Source organism: Sminthopsis crassicaudata, chromosome X (assembly GCF_048593235.1).
Source record: "Sminthopsis crassicaudata isolate SCR6 chromosome X, ASM4859323v1, whole genome shotgun sequence".
NCBI classification, from domain to species: Eukaryota; Metazoa; Chordata; class Mammalia; order Dasyuromorphia; family Dasyuridae; genus Sminthopsis; species Sminthopsis crassicaudata.
In genome coordinates this window covers 73,126,848-73,146,714 of record NC_133623.1, presented here as the reverse complement: position 1 = coordinate 73,146,714, position 19,867 = coordinate 73,126,848, and the positions used below count along the sequence as shown (strand labels likewise).

The window sequence follows — 19,867 nt, the reverse complement described above, 5'->3', positions numbered from 1 at the left end:
TGCAAGTCTCTCCAGTCCTCTGAAATCATCCTGTTGGTCATTTCTTACAGAACAATATTCCATCACATTCATACACCACAATTTATTCAGCCATTCTCCAATTGATGGGCATCCCTTCAATTTCCTATTTCTAGCCACTACAAAGAGAGCTGCCACAAACATTTTTGCACATGTGGGTCCCTTTCCCTTCTTTAAGATCTCTTTTGGATACAAGCCCAGTAGTAACACTGGTGGATGAAAGAGTATGCACAGTTTGATAACTTTTTGAGCATAGTTCCAAATTGCTCTCCAGAATGGTTGGATTCATTCACAGTTCCACCAACAATGTATCAGTTTCTCAGTTTTCCCACATCCCTTCCAACATTCGTCATTATCTTTTCCTTTCATCTTAGCCAATCTGAGAGGTGTATAGTGGTATCTCAGAGTTATCTTAATTTGCTAGCCACATTCTTAACCAGTGCTTGTAGATTGTAGATTGACAGTCAGTCCTAACATTGGTTGAGTGCTGTCATTGCAGAATCCAATCTTAACATATATCATTTTTGTGAAAAGTCATCAAGTATATTGAAATTTTCTCTTAATATGGTATTTCCACTCATTGGGTTTGCACAATAACAAATTCCCCAACAGCAATTCCCGTAACCTGTCATACATATATAATCAAACAAGCATCTTAAACTCCATCAAATTGCAGTACAAGATAGGAAGAGTTTGTTTTTCATTTAATTGATTGCAAAGGTCCTGTGTGGGTGCTTCTCTTTATTATGTGCCACCATATTGCCTATAAATGAAAGCATGCCAACCTGCTTCACACAGAATTTGCCAGGTTCTATCGACCACATCTGGAGCACCAACATTTCTCTTATGGAATGGGTCTTTTTACTTTGAGAAATTCTATAAGCAGCTTTTTATGCTGTAAGTAGTTCTTTCTAGATCAAAGCCATGATTGTTTTTAAAAGTTTATTTTGACTGATTAATAGGATCATCATAACGATAACATTAATATAGTACTTTAAGGTTTGCAAAGTGCTTTTAAAACAATATCATATGCTCACAACAACCATAGGAGACAGCTACTGTTAATACCCCCATTTTACAGATGAGGAAACTGAGGAAAACAGGTTAAATAACTTATCTCCCAACTAGTAAGTGTCTGAGGCTAGATTTGAACTCTGCTCTTTCTGACTCCAGACCCAGCGCTCTATATACTGAGCCAGATAGTTTTACCTATAAAAGCATCTAATTTTCCCTGGAAAGATTGTGTTGTGAGCCAGCCCATCCTTGAGTTACATTTTCAAGCTGTACAGAATTTCATGCCAGTCATAATTAAAAGCAAACATTTAAAAGAAATATAATCATCTTACCTGTTCATTAATAGTACTTGGGAATCTCAATGATAAAATAGTGAATAGTCTTTTCTTGATTGGGGCATTTATTTCATATTTCTTTACTTCTACTTAAATTCTCATGCTAGTTTAACTGCATCAGTGAATTTTCTCTTTAAACTGATTAGATATTTATCAAGAATTTTCACTTCTTAATAAATTAGAGGCAAAAAAATTAGACATTAAAATTTAACATTAAAAGTTCCAAACTTTTCTCCAAACTGTTTTTTTTCCAAACTCATCTTAAATTATTTCAGTTTTTTAAAAAGTTACATGGAATTTTTTTGTAAACTAGATTATTGTATTATAATTTACCCTAATGAATTATGTTGAGAAATGTTAATATGTTGTGGTACTTTGGACACAGATTTAAAGTTTTGAATTTGTACACTTCATGTTCAGATCGAGCAGGTGAAATGTTGTCCCACCTTGTCTGTATCCTAGCCTTTTTCAGATTCAATATGATGGTGGTGATTGATACTTAGCAGGGAGCTTTGACATACCCAATTCAAACCATATTAGATATAATTGCTACACAAGACAAGAAAATTGTTAGTCACATTTTTATTGGCTTTGATTTGAATTTTGTTTCCATTGGAAAAAAGTAAATTTGTAGGGTTGTTATACTCAAAAATATTCAATGACTTTGGCCATTGCTTTGTGCTGGAATATCTCAAATGGGGAGAGGAGTTGCACAGTTAGGAAAACTTGATCTTGTTGATTAACAGACAAATAGAACTGGAGTCCACTATTATTGATTCAACACTCAGGTACTCTAACCTCACTCTCTAGCAGGTGGCAATGGAGACAATCAGGTAAAGTGAAACTAGTTTGTCTAATGGTTTTGTCTTATGTGATGTCTGTATTTTCTGTTCTGGTGCAGTTATTCTTGGTTCTCTGACATAATGCTTTCATGATAATCCTCTTGGTTTATTTCGCTATAACATGAACATTTGTCTTTATGCAAATTGAGTTGCATTTGTTTTTTTAGGCATCTTTGAGTTAGACTTTTAATAATGTAAGTTCAGATGGATTTGAGATTAGTAGACACAAGATTTATATCAATAGGATATAGAGGTTTTATTCTTATGAAGTCTTTTCAGAAGATAAATGAGAATAGATTACCTTAGTCCTATGCTATATTAAAATCCTTTAAAAACAGAATCTGAGTATCAGGTAAGTACTATCAGCAGATTCTCAAATGCTGAAAAACTAAAAAATAGCAAGTGCTTCCCTAGAGAGAATTCAGAAAGGAATCCCACAACTAACTAGGGCAGTTTCCAAAGAATTTTAAGAAGTGGAGAAAATAGGAATAAATGGAGCTAGCTAACTGCATCCTTAGAAATTGGAAGATAAAGATGTTCACAAAAGCACATATAATATTAAATTTGTAAGAGATTTTGTAAGCCAGCTAGTTCTACTTCTACAGAACACTCAACAAAGTGGTTATCTACTTGAATACCTCCAGTGGAAACTGATAATTCCCTACTTGGTAAATAATGTTTGATTTCTCTCCATTTGGATTATGATTTCTAAACACAAATGTGAAAAGATTAATTAGGAAGTGAATAATTTATTTCTATAATTCTTTGAAGTTTAAAAATCACTTTTCTTACAACAACACTATGGGATTGATAAGGGGGTATAATATATCTAATTTTATAGATAGGAAACTATGGCTAAGAGTTATTGAATGATTTGGCTGAGATCAACTGGCCATTCAGAATTTGAGCCCAGAGCAAGTGACTTTTGGTCTAGCTGTCTTTCTCTCATACCAAACATTTTATAATCAGGAGTCTTGCGATCCAGGCCCAGCTCTGCCACTAACTTACTATCTGACTTTGGTCCAGTCGTTTCCTCTACCTGGGTCTTATTTTCCCAAATTGAAAAATGAGAAGCTTGATCTAGATAATTTTTAAGGTCTTGTTCCAACTCTAATATTCTGTGATGATTTTATGATTCTCCAATGAAATAGCTGGTCTTGACAGAAGAGCACAAAGACAAAGAAAGAAACCAGCAGAGGGAGAACCAAAATTTTAGTTGATTCTTGATGCCAAAAATTGGAGAACAACAACAAGTTATAAGAAGGAAAACAAATGGGGATGTGTGGTGGATGAAACAGCTTTAAAGAAGGAAAGGAAAAATGGTCTATTTGGTATTTCTTAGAATTCTGTGAATGGAATTGAGTTTCTTTCAGATCACAGTACAATTAAGAGTTTCTTGTCAAGGAATGAAATGACCATGATCCAGGCTTACATGTGATAATGGTGTTACTTCATCGAATAGTGAAAACAGGTCTCTCTTGTTAGTCCTCAAAGCTACGGTTCTGGTAATTGTCCCAAAAGATTCAGACTGACTTTCTGCAACAAGAACAAGAAAAATGATCTTTTTCCCTAGGTAAGTAACCCCCTGATTGTCTCTGTGGGCCAAGCCCAGGATTTGGGGAAAATTTGGGAACAAGCTGTTGGTGGACAGCACACCTTTGGAGAAATCTGGTTTTCAGGAAACACAGCTGAGACTGGGAAGGCTTGTCATAAGAAGCTATTGCAACAAGACTGGGAAATGAACTCTAGTACAGGGTTTCATTTAAAAAAAAACTAATATTTTGAAATATTTAGTAAGTATATTTAGATAACAAGTGTGTAATATGTGAGTCTGAATGTAGGCCATAACCTCTAAAGTGAGATCTCTTTAAAAGGAAAAGTGTATTTTAAAAATATTTTATATATAGCATATAGATATATTAATATATCTTCGTAAATACACATGGATATGCATGTATGTGTATATCTCTGTATTATATGATTATAAAATATATAGATATGTGAATATATATCATATTAACTATAAGCCCCATTCAGTTAACCAAATTTGAGAATGGAGGAATACAGTCTCTATTCAGACCAATATGATAAATATTTCAGTAATGAGAGCCAGTATAGTGGAATGGATATTGGACTTGGAGGCAGGAAACTTGGGTTCATATCTTTGCTCTGACACTTTGTAGTTATATAAACAAGATCAAGTTTGTGGTCAACTTAACCTCTGAGCTTCAGTTTCCTCATTTGTAAAATATGGCAACTTAAAATAATTTTAGTTGCCTGGGGTACTGGGAGGTTAAATGATTTGCTCAGGGTTACACAGGATATATGTGACAGAAACCTGACTTGAGCCCATTGAATTAAAATAGTAATACTTATTTCAAACAAGAGGCAATATTGCAGAGTATATAGAGGACTTGCCTTAGAAAAGTTGATGTCCTGCAGTAGAAACCAAGAGGACACACTAACTTCTTTTTTAGTTTTCTGTTATCTTTTGTTTTTCTATCACTTATATTTCTCAGTCTCTCCCCCCTCAGCCAGTTCTTAAAACAAAGAACAGCAAAAGGAAAAAAATCGTTCAGCAATATTAACTAACAGATTAACTGTTCTATGTAATGTTCCATCCTCACCAACCCCCCAGCTCTGCAGAAAAGGAAGGAAGGAGGGGCCAGGCTTGGTCATTGCACTATTACAGCATTCACTTTTGATCGTTTGGTATTTCTTTCCTTTATATTCTTGTAATTGTGTGTATTGCTTTCTTGGTCCTGCTTCTTTTACTCTATATCAGTTCATTTAATAAATGCTTCTGTACATTTCTCATATTCATTGTTTTCTATAGCATAGTAAACTACAGTCACATACCCTAGTTTCTTTAGCCATCCTTTAATGGATGCTTTAGTAAGAGAGGGACTAAAATAAGACATCCTGTGTATATCAAAAAAAAAAAAAGAGTACCCACATATACCAAAATATTTACGGCAAATGTTTTAATGATGATATTGGACATTTTAAAGCATATAAACTGTCTTTAAAGAGTGATGGCCTGGTGATCCAATATAAAAATGAAAATTTGGTCTAGATTATCTTTAAGATCTTATTCCAACTCCAGTATTCTGTGATAATTTTATGATTCTCCGATGATATAACTATAGTGGCTAGAGACCTGGACTGCAAACAAAAGAGCCTTGACCCATTGTTGAGTCCTGCCTCTTTACCCATCCTAACTGTATGACCTTAGACAAGTTGTAGTTACTTCTTACCCTTAATGCCCTAAGCAACTGTGAGATTGTAGTTTACAGAGAATGTGCTGACTTATATTGATAGAAGGAAGTACCTAATTAGGGCATTCTCTGCTATCCAAAAAACCCAGTTCTTATCATTATCTACTATTTGTGTTAATGCCTGGATACTATTCCCATTGGCTCTGTGGAACTTCACATGTTGAATGAGAGTACTACGGGAAAAGAAGAAGCCAGCCTAGGACTTAAGAGTGTAGATACATGTTCACAGGGAGATGGCATCCCACAAGAAAGCCCCTGTCTCCTGGAAGTGTGGCAAGGTCACTTTGGGTGGAGTTCTGTCTTCACACAGCTTAAGAGTACATGAATTCAGCCATTTTTGGACAGCTCAGCACAGTGGAAGCATCCTGGAGCTATCTCTCTGACAAGCAGCAGCACTGCAGAGATTGATGTGGCTCATATGCAAGCTGCATCATATTCTTTTACTTAGTGAATTTTCTCTTTTCTGAAGTTTGGGGTTTTTGTTTTGTTTTTTTAATCTTGTGTTCCACAACTAAGGAATCTGAAAACTACATTTATATTTCCTTGAATTTTAGTGGAGTCCTTTTTCAGGAGAGGTTTTTTTTTGTTTTTTTTTTTTTTTAATTCATTAAGGTAATTGCATCTGAGAATTCCTGTTGTAGTATCCCCAAGACACAGGTTTAGAATGGCTGCAAGTCAAGGATTAGGAAAGTGTGGGAATTCAGGATTTGCAGGTAGGGTGGCTCTTAGTATTTCGCCAGGTTCCTAAATCACTTCTTTTTATTTACATGGAAAAATTATTTCAGCTGACCCAGAACATCCTGTCTTATTTTAGGATCTCTTAAGGATTAACAGATCTTAATCTTGATGTATACATCTACTACTCTGGAATTAGAGACGGTAGGGGATGGGATGTAGGATTAAGTAGAGTAGAAAATATGGTATCTTATACAGAGACAATGGAAAAGCCCAAAGTGAAATTTGATTTCTTCAGGACCCCCAGTTGAGCTCTTCTTCCCCTATAGGCTAACTGTTACAAATGCTGCTTAAGATCTTAAACAATTAGATTGTAAAATCCATTAGACAAAAGCATGAGTCCTGTTATTGCTTCATTCATTAATGATATCACCTGCGATAGGCCTGAGGATACAAAAAATAAAATAAAAAACTGTCCACACCTCTAACATTTTTTACAATGGAGAGACAACAATTACACAGCTAAGTCGAAAACAGTATGTTATGAGGTGGGAAAGACCATTGATAACTAAAACATCACTCTAGAAAGATTTCCCATGGGAAATGGAAGGTACCAATTTTCTTCGAGCTAAATCTTGAAGGAAGCTAAGTATCGTCTAAGAAACAATATAACCTTCCAGACTTCTAATACCACCCTACTGGTTTGGAGACTCCTGATGAGGTATTTTGCACTTGATTGCTAGGAAGAGCCCCCTTTTCGTTGGACCTGCACCATCCAAAAATCTCACAATATTGGAAGGCTGGATTTGCTCAAAACAAAGCAGTGGGTATTGATTTTTAAATTTTGTTTAAGTGGGAAGATGAACGTTGCCAAATGTTTGGTGTCATTGCCTTTTGGATGTTACAAAAGATAGGTTTTTTATTGTCTTTGGAAGTCTGGGACCCCTTTGGTAGTCTGATAAGACCTATGGACCCCTTTTCAGAACATGTTTAAGTACATAAAATATATAAGATTACAAAGAAAACCAATTATATTGAAATCATTACCAGAATGTTAAAGATCGTCCAACATAATTTATAAGGACATATTTTTAAAAAAAAAAAAAGAATGTACATGTATAACTCCCCAAAAAATTCTTTCTACATGTAACTGGGGAAAATAAAAAAATTTTTAAAAGAAAAGAAAGAAAAATTAACTGATATACCCCTCCCCCCAAGTTAAAAACCCCTGGTAGTCTGTATGGGACTAGAGCTCCATCGTGTGGCCAAACGTTTAATGGCAGTGGTGCACCATATATTCTACTAACTTATAACGGAAAACATAGCATATTTTTCTTGAACCAAATGGGGCATTTGCTCCTCATTTTAATTGTTCTTTGGATCCATGTAATGTTGTGACTAAGAGTTAAGACGACAAAATTCAATTCAATTCAATCTGGTCATTAAAAAGATGTATAGAAACAACATTTGAAATAGTGGAATTATTCATTCCTTAATTATCTGTTTGAGACTACAGATGTACTAGTCAATCTTTTAACCAAATTTTAATGGATTGACTAAGGTGTTCTCTGATGCTTATACCTTTCTAGTCTAGCAGACATGGCTAGGAACCTTAAGAAGACTGTATGCTCTCAAGAAATTTAAAATAGAAAATGGTCTTGATGTAACATGTGGCTCTCGTGACATGGTTTGTGTTAACATTAGCTAAGTACCCACTAAAAATCTCGCCAATGAAACCCTACTTCAGGAGATCTGTCTGAAAAATTGAAGCCTTTCATGGAAAACAAGTTAAATTCTCAGTGCCAACTTGAGGGAAGATACTGAAATAGCGTCCCAGCTTTAAGAATTTGGCTAAATATGTGAGAGTATGAATAGGCACAAACTAGGGCTGCATTTTAACTACTGAAAATTAAAAACTGGGATTGAGTTACATTTTTTAGTTTAAAAAATAATTTGGCTAAATAAATTAGGAAAGAAAAATAAAGGGAAGCAAATGAAGAAGAAAACAAAAGTTATTGCATTTCAATATTTCTGTTGGAGAATCCCCTAGTGCTATACACATGCATAGTGTTGCACATGGTGACACTGGGCTTTCTTCGCCAACAGAATGGAAGTTCTAGCAGGTCTTCTCAATTGAGAACAACTTGAAATAGATCTTTTGATGTCTTTGGGTCTTGTTTGTCCAGGAACCAGCCTAGCTAAGTACAAAAGAGACTCGGCTAGGCTAAGGACTGTTTTGACCATACTTATTAAGGTACCATCTATTAAAGCATGAAAAAGTGATAGATGATCTGTGGATGGGATTCTCCACACCATTGAAATCATGGTTATATTGGCATTTTTTGGTTGCACGGTAGTGTAGCTTATTCATCTTTACTTTATTTTTATTTATTTATTATTGTTGATATAGATATTGTAATGTTTATTTGATTATTTATTGGTTTGGTTTGGTTTGGTTTTTTTATGCTTAGTTCATATTTACTTTACTCACCATCCAGTCTGTGGGAATTTGTTTTGTCCAACTGTACATGTTTGTAACAAGTTTTATTTTTCTTGCCTTCTCAGTGGGGGGGGAAAGGAGGTGGGAGGGAGAGAAAGCAGACTTCTCTTTAAAGAAAATAAAATTTAATGGAAAAAAGAAACCAAATCTCATTGAGTTTGTTAATGTAGAGCAGTCCCACTAAGGCAGCAGACATAGAGGACAATCAACTGTTTTCTGAGCAATTTCAGCTCAGCACTTTGAGGAATTCCTAAGGAACTCAGAATTTTGGCTTACGTTCTGGCTCAAAATGTACTTGCTCAAAGTCAATAGAACTTATTCCTTTTAGTGTGGTTTTATTTCTTTTATCTTTAATTAAACCATCCTAAATTAGCTGTTTTAGAGGGTTACTTAGGAATTATCCACTATCTTGTAGCAACCCAAAGTGGAGAGTGAGAAATTTGTTACTTTGCTACATTTGGTGGTTTACAAAGTGCATTCCCATATTTGGCCTTCAGATTTCCCTTGTGAGTTGGGCAGGTGAAGATGATGGTGGTGACAATTGTTAAGAATAATATCATATAAAACTTTAATGGTTTTTAAAAGTACTTTCCTACCTATCTCATTCTGTTCTCCTGACAGCCCTATGTGATAGTACAAATAATCCAGTTGCTATTTTACAGATGAGGAAATGAAGGGTCATGCAGGATGCAGGTAGAAGGAATTTGCCAGTGTGGTATAATGGGAAGAATGTTGGATTTGAAAGTAGGACTGGCTTCATATCCTTGCTTTGCTGTCAATTTCATTACTTGTACTACTTTCATCACAGCAACTAGGTAGTACTGCAGTGAATAGACTGCCGGGTCTGGAGTCAGGAAGATTCATCTTCCTGAGTTCCAATCTAGCCTCGGACATTTATTAGCTGTGGGACCCTGAATAAGTCACTTCACTTTATCTGCCTCCGTTCCTCATTTGTAAAATGAGTTGGAGAAGGAAATGGCAAACTACTCCAGTTTCTTTGCTGAGAAAACCCCAAATGAGGTCACAGAAAATTAGACGTAACTGAAACAGCAGAACTACTTACACCACAAGATTATTGCAAGGAAAACAAGATGTAAACCACTAGATACAAATGTAAGCCAATGTTATTGCCCAAATAATGATGACAGTTTAAAAAATTTGTGCTACAAACACTGGCACCCCTGGGTTTTTAGGTCCCAAAGTCCCAGCACCACCACTTTGCAACAGAGTAAAATTGAGTGACTTAAATTCTATGTAACCTATTTTTTTTTTTTTACTCTAGCATATACAGTTGATAATATTCTTGCCTACCTCACAGAGTGGTGTTGAAACTCAAACAGGATCATAGCTTCCACTCATGATTCTTTGGGTCCTAGGTTTAGAGTTAGACAAAATCTTAGAGGTCACCCCCTCTGGCTTAGAGAGGTAAATATAAACCAAGGATAAAAACATAGATCCTCTACCTTCAAAGCCAATGTTATTTCTACTTACTGCCTCCTATTAAATATAAAATACTTTGTAACTCTAAAACTATAAATGTGAGCAACTCTTCAACTCCTGCTTTTCTCCAACCAAATGAAAATGTCTGTCTGTAAAGGGCAGGAACTCTGGAGGAATATACTTCAAGCTCAGTATGATTGATTTAATCCTACAAGGTGTTAACTCAGAGGAAATGATGAGACAACAGGGAAACGAGAGGCAGGAGAGCCACCAAGATGACAGGAGTAGCTTTTATAAATGACTCTCCTTTGTAGATGTAGATCCATAAGGCAATATGAGCTATGGTCTTAATGTAGAAAGAAAAAGTTTACCTTAAGCAAAAGTATAAAACCAGGTTCTATTTATGTGAGAGACATCTAAAAAATGAAATGAAATCAAAACTTTAAAAAAAAAATGTTTTCTTAAAAAAAATATATATATATATATGTATATATATACATATATATATATATATATATATATATATTTTTTTTTTTTTTTTTTTCTTTACCATGTGTTTAAGAGAGCAATATTTGCCTTTTGTTCTCTTGACCTGAAAATTCCTTCAATTCTTGGCCAATTCCATTATTGGAACTTGTTTGTTTTATTGTTTTGAGGTTTTAACTTGCTATTTCCAGAGTCACATTGACCCATTCTCATGTTTTATAGATGAGGTTTAAGCACAGAAAGCATATTTTTTAAATGTTGGGAGAACAGAAATTTTGGATGGAAGGAACAAGCAAACAAGTATATGCATTCAGTGGACTTAATCCCATTGAATGCTTACACTTGTTTGTTGCTGTTGAGTGCTAGGATCCACCTATTTGACACTATTTGCTAGAACATCAACAATGCCTATATAACTGAAGCCGGCAGCTCTAGTTCACTTGGACTTCACTTTGGAACATGACAGAAATGAACTTTGCTCTTTTCACAAAAAAGACAAGGATCATCTCTTCATAGCCATGTGTATACATATATAGCACATAATATCTTCCAAGGTTCCCGATAAGAGAATTGATGATGAGCAGGAGCAATACATGTACTTTTTTCATGGAGCTTTTTCCTTAACTAGAACAAAATAATTGTCATCTTTGAGAGTCAGTGAATTCCATATAGTTCTCCTGACAGAATTAATACAAGCTTCATCTGGTTTCATTCCCAAAGTTTGTGAATTCTTGTTAGAAAAACTATCAAATCTGTTTTATACACAGTGATTAACTTTCCAAGCAGTCCACAATAGCTTACTTAGTAATGTGCCTGAATTATAGTCTTAATAGTATTATAGACCATAGGCTCAGAGCTGGAAGAGCTCTTAGAGGTCATCTGGTCCAATTCCCTTATTTTATGGATGAGAAAGCTGAGACCCAGAGAGGTTGACTTGTCTAGGATCACTGAGGGAGTTAAGAGCAGAGCTCCAGTTTTCTGCCTCCAAATAGTATTTTTCCCCCACTGTACTACAACTATATCTAGCCATTATCTAACAATTTCTATGAGAGATGACTTCTGAGATCTATTTTAGTATGCCACATATTCTCAACTCTGATTTTTGCCCTTGCCCCTACTTGTTCACCACCCATTTGGGTTCAGTAAAATGACTGTGTGCGTGTGCGTGTGCGTGTGCGTGTGCGTGTGCGTGTGCGTGTGCGTGTGTGTGTGTGTGTGTGTGTGTGTGTGTGTGTGTGTGTAGCTGAGCACCAGAAAAGAAAAGGTACCTCTCTAAGCCAGACATTTCCCTGATGTTTACATTTGGTTAAAGGGTGAAATTAGAGAGAAGATGACCCTTATCCTTTATGTGTTATTGTCAGTGGTAATTCCAGTATTCATAAATCATTACTTGTACCTCAGAGATGAGACAGATATCCTGTATAAAACAGAATGACATAAAATAACACTGCAGTTGGCATTTCACTTAGGAATTTCCTTGGTCATTTAGACTTAATGCATTTTAACCTTGAAATCATAAAGTCGTTAAACTGAATTGAGAGAGACCTGGGAGATCATATCTCACCATCAATCATTGCTCCAAGGAGCAAAATTTTAAAGACAGATAAAGCAACTTGTCCAAAGTCTCACGCTGGTTAGTGGAAAACTAGGACTAAAGCACAATGTCTACAGTATAGCAATCCAGAAGCAGGTGGGGTGGATTTAGTCAGGAAAGGCCTGGGCTTTCCTCACCAACTAAATGGAGGTGATGATAGCTATTTCCCTGGGTTGTTATATGCATCAAATAAAATGATGTGCATAAAGGACTTTAAAAACCTTCAAATGCTTACGTAAACATCAGCTTTCATGTCAACCTTTGAATCTTTCTAAGTGGTTTTTTAAAATATACACAGCAATCTTTAGATACCACTTAGAAGTAAGTGTAACCAATACTAGGAATGACTGAGGCATGGATGTAAAATGTGCTCCTAGGAGAGATTCTGGACTTAATTGTTAATGCTTAGGGCTTTGGCCATGACATTTTTAGCCCCAACAAATGACAGTAGGTTTAAAATAATAACCTGAACTGCCTATAGGAGAGACAACAAATCATGGGATCATAGCTTTAGAGTTGGAAGAAATCTTAAGAGACTGTCAAGTCCAACTCTCTTATTTTTATAGAGGAAATGAGTCCAGAGAGAGGAAAGAATTTGTCTAGGAAATGTCAGAGTTTGGATGTGAACAAATCTCACATCCCATTCAGGATTCTTTCCACCGTGCCTTGCTACTTCATTTTGTTCATACTCTGGCCCTTCTTGATTCTATGTTCCAGTGAGTAGCCCTGAAGGGCAATCAGCATTTCCAGCCATGTACTTGGATAAGGCAACTTTCTTGGTCTTCTCCACTTCTTCCACTTTTCCTTTTCTTAAATCTTTTAATAGTTTGCCTTTTGACGTCATCATTCAATTGAAGCTGTTCTTTCCAGTTACCAATCATCTCTGAATTGCTAAACTCTACTTCTTGCTGTTCCTCACACATAACATTGTCCACCTCCATCCCTGGAATGCAGTCCCTTCTCATTTCTAGCTCTTAGGAGTCCCTACTTTTCTTTAAATCTCTGCTCAACTATCACCTTTTACCTGTCTCCTCAGATAGAACTAAGCTTTCCTAAGACAAATACATTGCCTGCTGAATAGTAGGTACTTAATAAATGCTTGTTTCTTGTTCTTAAATTTACCTATATAGAATTTTTTCATTATTATAGAAAGATTCAGGGTGTTTTTTTGCTAGGGACTTTACGTAAGTTCCAGTAACTTCAGCAAAATTGACTCTTAAAATTACAGTTCACCATATCTGCAGTTCCATCAATGAAAAAAATTGTCCCCAATACTCTTAACTTTTTGTCCCCTACGCTTAATAAAAGAAAAGGAATCAGTGAGAAATAGGATATACAAAGAAGTCTGGGAAATTCAGTTAGTATATTAAGACATTCAGAAAAATTGATTTTCCAATCAATGGCTTGTCTAATGTGCAACAGCAAAAAGTTTGTAACCCTGAGGGAAAAGAAAGTCTCAGACTATGATCTCAAAGAGGCCTTCAGGTATGTGCATAAAAAATCCTGTCATGAACATTGGGGATCAGATAAAAAATGACTTATCTAGGAGGATTCCTGAGTAAAAGACCTCAAATCTTGTAGGAATTGGCCCCAAGGAAGCCTGAATAAGGTGACTAGAGAACCTTGGGTTGTGGGCAGAAAATCCTAAGGAACAGTCTTCATTGTATTTATTAATAAGTAAGGTAATTAACATTGGGATGGGATAGATAGATGGGATCCCAAATCTTGGTCTTGAATCCCTTCAGGGCAGGGACTTTTAAAATTGTCTTTGAAATGATAAGTAGGATGTATACAGAGGGGCTTAGAGAGACTTACATGAACTGATGCTGGGTGAAACAAGCAGAACCAGGAGATCATTGTACATGGCAACAACAAGAATATGTGATGATCAATTCTGATAGACAAGGCTCTTTTCAACAGTGAGAGGATTCAAACCAGTTCCAATTCTTCAGTAATGAAGAGAGCCATTTAAACCCAAAAAGAGGACTGTGGGAATTGGGTGTGGACCACAACATAGGGTTTTCACTCTTTTTGTGTTTTTTTTTGCTTGCATTTTGTTTTCTTTCTTTTTTTCTGGTTTCATTTGGTTTTTCTAATGCAGCAAAATAATTGTATAAATATATATATGTATATATTGGATTTAACATTTCTACCATCTTTAATATATATTGGATTACTTGCCATCTAAGGGAGGGTGTGAGGGAAGGGGAGGAGATTAGAATGCAAGGGTCAATGTTGAAGAATTATCCATGCATTGAAAAATAAATAGCTTTAATTTTAAAAAAAATATATTGTCTTTGTACCCTCAGTACCAGAACAGTGCCTCTCAGTGAATAAATAAGCATTTATTAAATGCCTACCATGTGGGCAGGTAACTGTGCTACATACTAGGGATACAAAGAAAGGCAAAAAATGGCCCCTGCCCTGAAGGTGAAGTTTTGGCTTTTTTTTTAACTTACTTTTTACTTTTGAATAGGGGACATAACATTTATATGTGTGCGATATACATACATAATATATACAAAATTAAAATAGTTAAGAGATTTCAATAACAGGTATGGGGATCAAGCAAGGCTCTATGTTGAGCATGGCACTTGAGATGAGTCTTGAAAGAAATCAGTGATGCCAAAAAGTGAAGGAGAAAAGGAAATGGGTTACATATAGGCTTGGGAGACTGCTAAGTCCAGAAGCCAGAGTGGGGAGATGAAGCTCCATTGTTTGTGTCTATATGTGCACACATGGGTATAGCCATGAGAGGTAGCTGAATCATAGAACGTGAGGAAAGGACTAAAGTGGAAAAACAGGAAAGTAATAGGCCTTGAAGAGTTTTAAATGTCATGGAGTTTATATGTGATCCTGGATTAATAGAAGACCATTGAAATTCATTGAGCAGGAAGGAATATTTCCTAAATATTATTTCCTAAAGAGAACCAGAGTTAGGTTTGATGGTTGTGAAGCCCCCAGGAAGAGGACACTAAACCTTAAGTGCTAGGCAAGAGAAAAGCAAAACTAGCCTCTGCCCTCAGGGAGTTCCCTTTCTAATGGGAGAGATAAAATGTAAATAGACCAAGTTAGGTGGAAAGTAATCTAGGAGAAAGCCCAGGCTTGTGGGAGGACTAGCCTCCAGGAGAAGAGAAGATGGTATGTGACTTGTAAAAGTAACAGTAAATAAGCTGGCTTATTTATTAGCTTGATTGTAGAGTACTGGTAAGCGGTGGCTTAATATTGAAGAACTTTAAAAATGCCAAATGAAGGATTTTATATTTCACCCAGGAGATAGTAAGGCCAATGGAATGGATATGGGTACAGGGGCACATGGTTTGACTTGGACCTGAGGGAAATCTTTTTGGCAGCTGGGTAAGAAGTGAATTGGAGTGAGGAGAGCCTTGAGGCAGGAGATCACTTAGGGCTGTCGTAGTAAGGCTCATGAGAGATGAAGGCCTGAACTAGGGTTTTGGCTGTATAAATGGAGAAAATGGGGGTGTATATAACAGATATTATCAAAGGAGAAAGAATAAGGTTTGGCAATGGATTGGAGGCCAAAATGAAGGGACAAACTTGGTTCCCTGCTTTCAAACCTGAATTACCAAAAAAGATTGTGGAACCCTCAAGAATAATAAATGTTCAGAAGAGGAAGTGAGTTTGGGGAAAACAATGTTATTTCTATATTGCTCATTGAGGTACCCCCAGGTAGCTACTTAGAAGTGTCTACAGATAGCCTAGTAAAGTAGAGCTGCAGCTCAGGAAAGAGATTTGACTAGATCCATAGATATGAGAAATCATCTGTATAGTACTCATTGAACCCAGGAGAGTTTATGAAGTTATTCAAAGGAAGAAGGTGAAGAAATAAGAGAAGAGAGCCAGTGCAAAGACAGAGATGAACAAGAATGGCTACATCCAACACTGGTGATAATAATTTGAAGCAAAGGAAACTGGAAAGACAGGAAAGAGTAATGAGAAAATTCAAAGAGAAAAAGAACATTCAGGAAGAGAGGATTGGTCAAGAGTGCTAAATGCTGCAGAGTTCAAGGAGGGTGAAGATTAAGAAGAAGCTATTAGATTTGGCATTTAATGGTGATCCAAGACAATTCCAACAGATTTGGGGTGGAAGATGCCATCCATATCTAGAGAGAGAACTAAGGAGAGTGAATGTGGATCAAAGCATAGTATTTTCACCTTTTTTGTTCGTTTGCTTTTTCTTTCTCGTGTTTTTTCCCCTTTAGGTCTGATTTTTCTTGCACAACATGACAAATATGTAAATATGTTTAAAAGGATTACACATGTATAGTCTATATCAGATTCTTTGCTATCTTGGAGGGGAGGGAAGTAAAGGACAGAGGGACAGAGAAAAAATTTGAAACACCAAGTCTTACAGAAGTGAATGTTGAAAACTGTCTTTACATGTATTCAGAAAAATGAAATAGTATTGAGAAAAAATTAAATCAATAATAGATTTGGCATTTCAGGTATAGTTGGTAATTTTGCAGAGGGCACTTTCAGTTCAGTGATAAATTTAGAAGCCACATTGTAGAGGATTAAGAAGAAAGTGGGAGAAATAAAAGTAAAGGCACCAAGTAGTAGCAAAAACCTGAAAGCAAAGTAGATGCCAAACTTACCTGGCAAAGGCACTAGTGTCCTCATGTCTCAGACTTGTAATTTTCACAAGTCCTCACTTTACCTCATTCCATATATCTAATCAATTGACAAATCTTGCTATTTCTACCTTCATAACATCTCTTACTTACATCTTACAACCACCACCTTAGTTCAGGCCCTCATTATCCTTTATTCTAAATTATTGCAATAATCTCCTATCAGTCTTCTTGCCTTGTCTTTCACCACTCCAGGCCATTTTGCACACTGCTGCCAAAGTAATTTTCCATAAACACAGATTTGAATCTCATCACTCCTCCATTCAACCAGTTGCTTTCTATTGCCTTTAGATTCAAATTAAGTCTCTCTACCTTGTAAAACTTTAAAACCTATTTTCTATAACCTAGGATCAACCTGCCTTTCCAGCTGTGTTGCACATTACTACCTACTCCTCCCCACACGCACATACTTCTGGTCCTCACTCTTGATGTACCCTTTCCTATTTCCATGCTTGTTCTTGACTGTTCTCATGCTTGAAATGTCCTCCCTCCTTTCCCCTACATCCTAGGATCTTTCTCTTCTTTCAGATCCATATCAGACACCATCTTCTACATGAAGTTTTTCCTGATGTCTTCAACTACTAGTACTCTCCCTCCCAAATTGCCTTGTGTTTAACCACTTTGTATATATGTTAACTTTATTTATGTTGCATTTATTTTTACATGTACTTGTAGAATATAAACTTATTGTGAATAGGGTTTTGCACTTTGTACTTACATACCCAGCACAGTGCACGGCACATGATAGGCACTTAATAAATACTTGTTGATTGATTGGGGAATGGCCAAACAAATGAAACAAAATGTAATAGAATATTTCTATGATCTAAGAAATAACAAAAGGAATTTAGAGAAGAATCCTGAGAAATATGGACTGATTATATGATTATATGAACTGGTGCAAAGTGAGGTAAACTGAACCAGGCAAAAAAGCATGCATGTGGACTATAACAGTGGACAATTGTGTTCAAATTAAATGAAATATAGTAAAATATATTGACTTTTTGCATATTTTTAAAAACTCGTAATGTGCAACATCCTCTTGCTGCAGTTACTTATTTATATATATATCTTATGAATATATATTCTATATATAAATCTTGTAAATTCTATTGAATTCACAAGATTTTTATATTTATTCTTTCATTTTTAATCATAAAGCTATACTTTTATCACGTTAGCTATTAAACATACCTTTGAACAGTTTTTTTTTCCCCCAAGTCTACCCTTGATTATATCTCATAGATTTTCAGTGGCATATAAATTAGGTGAATTCCCAGGCTATTGAAACATGTTTATCTCTATCTCTTGAATACATTTGTTAATCTTTCTTGATGTGTGGCATGGTGAAAAATTGTGTTGCAGTATCCATCTCCATTTGGGAATTTCTCTACTTCAGAAGAACTTGGCTTCTCAGCTTGTTTGTGCTCATTGTTCCGTTAATAGGAATAAGATTTCCAGGGCTACTGGAAATTTAAAAAAAATCCTCAAAACATTTTTTGCATAGGTGTTTCATGGTCTGAAGATGTCAAGTTCTTAATGGCTTACCTGGACCTTTTGCCAGTGGTTTTCATAATGCCTTAAATGAAAAAGTGAATTTTGTTCATGAAAATTACTTTTATTCAGATCTTTTAATGACCCCTGTCTTCATATTGTCCTGCCCGGGACAAGCATTTTTTCTTCTTAACAATGGTCAGCAACTGTCTGGTGGTGTTTTTGTTTTTGTTTTTTTATGTGATTATCCTACCTTTCTTTCCGTGTAAGCTTTCTTAGAGGAATTAATAACAATTTTCTAGCTGTCAGGTCCCTCTGAAAGTCTTTACTTGTTTTTTGAAGCTTCATTAAGCTGTTTTGCAGCAAAATTTTTTTGATTCTTGACATTTTTCAGATGTGACCACACCTTTCTTTGCACTTCAGTGCAAATGATCCTTTCTTTATAACCTTGAATAATCCTTGAAATGCTTGACTTCTCCATACTGCCAGCAGCTGCAATGTCTCTTTACAGCTATTGAGGTGTGCTTTGTAAGAGCTATAACTTTTGTTTATTTCCTTGAGTAGTATCTCTTCTTAAGGATCACAGAACAAAAGAGGAGTGAAACATGTTTATGGAATGAAATCCAGTACTCAACTGACAAAAAAAACTAACGATGGGGAAATCAGTATTTGCTGGTTAAGGTAACATGTTCTGAGTCAGCCTAGCATCAGGTTACATCACCACTGCTGTCTTTATTCTTTGTTATAAATAATGGTTAGATGGGGGGGTAGGAGGGAATTGGAAATGAAAGTGATACAAAACCAAGATGACAATAAAAATACTTTTGAAAATAATATGTTTGCAGCTATTAATGTAATCTTCGGTTGACATGCTAGTTTTCTACAAGTATTTGGAAGGGCATTGTGTAATTTGTCCGTAATATTTGAGTAGAAAAAATTTTGACACATCTCAAATATATGTACATATATTTGGGTTTTTAAATTTTTTTTTTTTTTTTGCTGAGGCAATTGGGGTTAAGTGACTTGCCCAGGGTCACACAGCTAGGAAATGTTAAGTGTCTGAGGCTAGATTTGAACTCGGGTCCTCCTGAATTCAAGGCTGGTGCTTTGTCCACTACACTGTCTAGCTGCCCCTGCATATATATTTGTTTTATACAGAATATGTACTACTGTACTAATTATCAAGGCCATTATAAAATGTGAGATAAAACTGAAATCATATTTGGTCTTAGAATCAGTAGGAACCACTGGAGTTTACTAAATAGAGGAGTCACATGGTCAAATCTGCACTTAGGAAAGCCAGATAGTTGAATGGAGAGAGATTTAAGGCAAAGAGAACAACAGAGAGGCTGAATTAGGATGACTCTGTGAGTAGAGAGAAAGAACAAATGTGGGACATGTTTGAGAGTTAGAAGCCCAAGATTTGATGACTTAATGTCTGTTTGGGGTAAGTGAGTAAGGAATGAAAGGTGCCACTCAGGCTCTGGACCTGGGAGACTAGAAGAATGGTAGTGTTCAGGATAGTAGCAGAAATTCTGA

At 35.8% G+C, this 19,867-nt stretch overlaps 1 protein-coding gene across 2 annotated transcripts in view; it reads left to right on the top strand.

Moving 5' to 3' along the window:
• MECP2 (methyl-CpG binding protein 2) overlaps positions 1 to 19,867 on the top strand; it is an 81,951-nt gene that overhangs the window by 24,019 nt on the left and 38,065 nt on the right. The gene's annotated exons all lie outside the window — the stretch shown is intronic.